At 53.1% G+C, this 6,227-nt stretch overlaps 1 non-coding gene across 1 annotated transcript; it reads right to left on the bottom strand.

The window, feature by feature from the left end:
* Nucleotides 1-1,416: 1,416 nt before the first annotated feature.
* Nucleotides 1,417-1,545, bottom strand: LOC119057271 (small nucleolar RNA SNORA30/SNORA37 family). The gene has a single exon (XR_005084047.2). It is a non-coding gene; the product is annotated as a small nucleolar RNA SNORA30/SNORA37 family (small nucleolar RNA).
* Nucleotides 1,546-6,227: the final 4,682 nt, after the last annotated feature.

Genomic DNA, 6,227 nt, shown 5'->3' with positions numbered 1-6,227 from the left:
ACAAAGGCAGTATCTTCCATGGACTTTTAAATTTGTACGGTATTTTTTAGTATTTTGTTTTTATTTTTTAAAGTGTTTATTTTTAGAGGGGAAGGGAGGGAGAGGAAGAGAAATAGCAGTGTGTGGTTGCCTCTCGAGTACTATCTACTGGGGACCCAGCACTCCACCCAGGCATGTGCCCTGACTGGGGATCGAACTGGTGACCCTTAGATTTGCAGACCAGTGCTCAAATCCACTGAGCTACACCAGCCAGGACACCATATATTCATTTTTAAAAGTTTTTGAGCCCTGGCTGGCATAGCTCAGTGGATTGAGCGTGGGCCTGTGAGCCACATGATCGTGGTTCAGTTCCCAGTCAGGGCACATGCCTGGGTTGCAGGCCAGTTCCCGGCAGGGGACTCATGAGAGGCAGCCACACATTGATGTTTCTCTCCTTCCCTTCCTCTCTAAAGATAAATAAATAAAATCTTTATTTAAAAAAAAGTTTTTGAACTACTTTGTGTTAACTTTTTAAAAACAGATTTTTATTTCTAAATGTTTGCACTTCCAGCATGTGTGAAACCAGCCAGCGTGTGTGAGTCCCAGCCGTGTTTGAGACTTTCTGCCTCGGCTGCCTCACGTGCTGTGACCTCGACCAGGGGTGTCAGAGTCATCTCCAGCGGGGGCCACATCAGCCTCAAGGTTTCCCCCCCATGGGCCAGATGTAGTTTTAGGACTGTAATGTAGCTGCTCCCTAACAGTTAAGTGAGAGCTCGGCCTGGCTGCCAGGCAGAAACAAGGAGCCAGGCTGGATTCAGCCGTGGGCCTTGTGTTCACCACCTGTGGTGTAGAAGCTGTAGTCTTGTTTCATCCCTTGAACTGATCGTTCAAGATACAGGCGTGGAGTCGAAGGACCGGGAGGGGCCTCGCTGATGGCGAGGCTGCGTGCAGATTGCTTGCTGCTCCTTGTCACTCCAGGTGTGTCATCGGAAGGGTCAGGGCTGTTTCCCAGTGGGGCACTGCTTTATTGGTGCGTGGACACACAGGGTTGGCCAAGATGGGTTTACAGTTGTTCGTCGGGAAAATTACATAGTGGTTAATAAGTAACAGTGCAGAAACAAACTGTTTCACGTACTGACCACTGTGAGCCTGCGTTTGTCCCGCTGGCCTAGTTGACAGTTCCAGGTGTACAGCATAACGATTCTATATTTATGTTCCTAATGCAGTTTTCTTACAGTTAACTTTTCGATTTGGCGGTGAAGGGGCGTGCTCTGTTGCTGTAGCTCTGCCTCGGGGCCTCTCCTGGTCCCGTGGACGGGGCTGTGGGCGCTCGTGGCGTACGAGGGGCGAGGGGTGAGGCCAGCACTGGCCGCGGGCGCATCCAGCCACACCGGTGGGTGTCAGTGTCCTGGGACCTTTTTCACTTTTTTTTTTCCTCCCTGTGCCATTGACTGACAGTGCCACTGGCACGGTCCCAGGGCGAGGATGGGCCCAAGAGTTTTCCTTCCAGCACCAGCTACCAAATCCTGGCCCCCCTGCCTGGGGGAGGGCCTGTGAAAGTGCTTCCTTGTTCACTTAGGCACTGGAAAACATTTTTGTCCTGTTCAGTCCGTTGTGTTATTTCCAAGATTTGGAAATCATCTCAAAATGGAGACACTTTGCTCTTGTTTATCCCCTTCTGTCCTCGTTTTGGCTTTAGCGGGTCTCATGGGCATTCACGATAGCGGCTGCCCCGTTTTTGCAGATGCGCGTTAGAGACAGGAAGTCACACCTCCCCTCTGACCCAGTACCTCCCACTCCCTGGCCCCATGGACACCCGTCCCTTCTCCGCCACTGAGTCTTACTCTTACGTGTTTCTCTTTTCTCTATCTCGTGTTTATCATGGAGTGATTATTTTAATAGTGTTCTAGTCTTAACAGTACGTTTTCCTACCCTCCCCATCCGTTCATTCTTCTATCAACGTTTATTCACAGCAGTCATGCTGCTTCCCTCCTTGAAACGACTGGTGTTCTCTTTGGTAGCCTGTGAATTGTGGGTGTGAAGTTGGGTTAGGTTAGGGCCAAACTCCTTGGTAACACAGCTTCCCCTGTCCTTGCGGTACCGTGTGGGGGGGGTTGATTTTTATTTTTCTTTGTTTGCCTCTAGGCTTTCTAGTTGAAAACCTCAAGTGGATAACACTAGTGCACTGTGTTAAAGACAACGCGTTTCAGGGCTTTCGTACACGGCTATTTTAAAGGCCCGGAGACCTGTTTCGTAGCAGTGTAGTAGTTGCAAAAGTTTAATCGGAAACTGCCCCCACTACAGAGTTGCCTAGACATGGAACATAAAACATATCTTAGAAATATGTAGATCAGCTTTTACAAAAAGAAGAGATTAAAAATAAAAGGTTTAAAACCTCCAAAGTCTGTCTACCATAAATCTAGATAACATAGGGGTATTGCGTATAAGTATCTTTTTGAGATTTTATTTCTTCATCTTAGGAGGGGAAAGGAAGGAGAGAGGGAGAGAAGCGTCAGTGTGTGGTTGCCTCTCGTGTGTCCCCTGCTGGGAACTGGCCTGCAACCCAGGCATGTGCCCTGACTGGGAATCAAACCGGGATCTTTTGGTTCGCAGGCCCGTGCTCAATCCACTGAGCCACACCAGCCAGGGCTAAAGGATCTTTAATTAAAGAGAAAAAAAATCGTAAAGGAACGAGAGAGATGGCTCCGGGGCGGCAGTGTGCACTGCCGGCGCCCGTGGTCATTCAGACTAGCCCCCCACGGAGGGCCCTCAGCAGGGCAGCAGCCGGGCACAGGTGCACCTGAAGGTGTGGGAGGCCGGGCTCTGAGGGGACACAGTCTTGGGACCAAAGCCTGGGGTTTGTGCTGTCTTGCAGGTGTTTGTCAAGGTCAGCATGTGCCTGGCATTCGGGTGCTTTTGACAGCCTCACAGGGGCTACAGGACATGGGGCCGGGGGCCTGGCAAGGAGTGGGGTCCCCACTAGGCTAGAGCTTAGGGATCTGGGTGAGTGAGATGCAGTTACTGTTTCAAACTATTTCATGTGGTGGTCGGCACTTAACCAGGCAGGCGGGTAAGACAGGACAGAGTAAAGCGTGTCTTTCAGAAACAGGCCCAGGAGGACGAGTGAGCACGAGTCGTTCCTCAGTGACAGCCATGCAGACATCAGAGCTGCAGGACGCTTTCAAGTGACGGTGGTGTCCAGAGAGGGGTCGCAGTGCGGAATGTGAGCAGGTAACTTAAAACTGAAAAAGAACCAAGGGGTGTTATACAACCGAAATGTGATATAGCTAAAATAGGAATTTAGTAAATTTACCAGATTAGACACAGGCAGAGAGAAGTGCATCGTAAGGTGGGCCGGGAAGAAATGTGTGTGTCAAGGGGCAGAGGTGGAGAGATGGAAAAGCAGCGTGTGGGGAAGGACATAGAAGATGCCGGGAGAAACGGCGTGGTGACCTCCGAGGTGGCAGGCACAGGGGCCGAGGGAGGGGCAGTGGCGGACACTGGCATCTCTGTGGGACAGGTGTAGGGACGGGGGAAGGGACGTCGAGTCTCCGGGTTCAGGAAGCCTCCAAATTCTCAACCCAGCAAACATCCTTTAGGAAGTAGAACTTTTCAGCTAAGCTGGAAAAATAGGCCCAAGTTCACAAGCCACGCCCCCTGGGGAGAGACCCCAGTAGACCACTGAGAACTGAAGGCCTGGGGGGTGAAGACGAAGTGCAGCTCAGAGAAAACTAGACAAACGCCTGGGAGGCTACATTGGTGTTGCTGTGTAAGAGTATGTAGGACTGTCTTGAGTTCACAGATAGAGAATGAACATGACATGAAGTTTTTTTCCTTTGGAAAGATGGTAATAGTAAAGCATGCAGAAAAACTCAGGGGTAGCCACTAAAAGAACAGCGAGTTTTACTGCCAACCTAAGGAGAATGCATGAACAAAAGAAAAAAAAAACCCAAAAGGTAGAACAAATAGGAAGATGGTGTATTCAAACCTAAATATATTAATAATTAAATGTAAATGGCTAAATGCTTCAATTCAAAGATTGTCAAACTGGTTAACCTCTGAAACATAAAGGAGAGGTTGTCTCAGTTACTCTGCTGTGTTTCCGCCTCAAAAGGTAGTTGGCTGAACGCACTAGTGCGTCACCCAGGGCCGTAGAGCTACTTTGCTGTGCCTGGGTGGGGTCCCTTGTGAGCCGGGGATGGGAGGGGAACCGTGAGAATTCAGGGATCGCTGCCACCAGGGGGCGTTCTCTGGGCGGGCAGTGGTCTGGGACGAGTGGGAATGTCCCATCGAGGTCAGAGCCGGCTGCGTGGCTTGTGCTGCTTGCTGAGGCGCCCGAGACGGGGCCTGGACGGTGGGGCACCTCCTGAGGTTTTGAGGCGTCTCGGACCGTTTGAGTGTTTGTGCTGCTGCATCGACCGAGGGACCCAGGGGGCTGCCTGAAGCAGGGGCTCCCACTGGGGACTCGGAAGAGCTTTGATTCATGTGGATGTTTTACACACACACACACACACACACACACACACACGTCGACACCTACCATATTAAAAGTTGAGAAAGATTTAAAAATTCACGAGAAACACATGCTACATAAGTAGCATATTTATCACTAAGAATTTCCCAAAAGAAGTTGAGTGTGAGGGCATTCCTTGTTCTACATTTTGCAAGTAGTAAGCCACTAACTCACCCTCCTGGGCGCACTGCCGCAGGGCGCTGTTCTGGTTGAGGAGTCTTGGAACAGCTGTTCCAGGTCATCGTGGACACTCTCGGAGCCTGCACCGCAGCTAAACACGTGGGTGGGTCCTTAGGTTTCTCAAAGGTGAGCCGCTGTGGGGATGTGAAGCCCTAGGGATTTTTTTTTCCCCTTACTACGTAGAAATTGTTTAGTCTTTGAGTGGATGCAGTACTTGGTGTCCCAAATCTGCCAAAAGTTGCCAGCTCTTGGCACAGTGTGGCAGTTTGGCACAAGCGTTTGTGGGTGAGAGTTCAGCAGGCGGGCTTCCCTGGATGGAGCCGGAGTGAAGAGCTCCGTGTCTGAGAGCCCACCACAGCGCACCTTTGATGGACAGGCCCCCCCGTGTCACCCCGGGAAGACAACACTGGTCCCAGCCCGCTGAGGTCTCCTCGCTGCCGGTGTGAGCCAGCCTTGGGGTGTGAGTAACCCCCGCTTCCTCTTCCCAGCTGATGCTGGGTGGGACAGGCCAGCTGCCCCCTCCAAGTCCTCATGTCCACCTCCCAGGTGTGAGCAAAGTGAGTGCCTCTGTTGCCAGGGACCGATGTTTGGTGTGGTTGGTCAGGCAACACTCAGTAACCTGAACACCCAGCTACTTGCCTGTACCCATTGCTCCCCCTGCCACCCCGGATGAGGCGCCGTGTTCCAGGGTCACCATCCAGTCACCTGGGGACAGGCTGATTACCTTGGATTCCTGCCATCACGGAAGGCGCCCAGCCTGTCCTGACGGGGATAGATCCGTGTCTAAATCTCCATATGGACTCGCCCTCCCTGCAGTCCCTTTGCCAACATTGTCACCCGTAGGCTCAGAAACGTGTACTTGCCGTCAGGGTGTCCTGTACGGACGTCGCTCCCGACCTGCCGCCCGCCCGAGGCGCGTGGGATGAGCCCCTGCGGATGCGGGCGGGCTGCCAGTGGGGAGCGAGCTCAGGAGGGCGGAGCGAGTCTGCACCCGAGGGCATTCGGGGTGTGCTTTCCCCGGAAGGCCCCTGTGCGCTGGTGACCCCAGGATGCACACGGGCAGCCCTTCCAGTGTCCAGGCCGGCGTGGCGTCTGCCACCGCAATTCCTGTGCCTTTGGGTTCCCAAGGAGACATGCCCTCTGCGGGGACACGGTGGTCCCCCGGGACTGGGCGCCCACTGGAGCGCTGGGGGAGGGGAGCCGCCGTGCTGTGGGGCCCGTGACTGGAGGGCGTGGGGCGGGGGGACCCCGTCTGAAGCTCTCTCCCTGCTTACACGCCCCTAGGAAACCCTTAATAGGAAAGTATAAAAATGAAAGGGCAGATAAGACCACTGGGGGCCGAGACTAAAAATACAAAACAAAACCAAAACCCAGCTGAGATGCTGGCAGGGAGCAAAGGAATCAGGCCAGGAGGAAGTTTTCAAACCCCAGCTGAAGCCTGTGAGGAACCACGAGGTGCTTTTTCTCAGGGCACCTGTGGTGGGGGTGTGGCCGTGGGGCTCCCCGCCTCTCCCGTCTGGGGGCGAGCGAGCGTGCGTGCGGTCCTCGGTGTGAA

The sequence above is a fragment of the Artibeus jamaicensis genome, unplaced genomic scaffold, assembly GCF_021234435.1.
Source record: "Artibeus jamaicensis isolate MK-2021 breed Jamaican fruit bat unplaced genomic scaffold, CSHL_Jam_final scaffold_612, whole genome shotgun sequence".
Classification (NCBI taxonomy): Eukaryota; Metazoa; Chordata; class Mammalia; order Chiroptera; family Phyllostomidae; genus Artibeus; species Artibeus jamaicensis.
The sequence above is the reverse complement of the archived record's forward strand: the minus strand, read 5'-3'. Positions and strand labels throughout refer to the sequence as shown.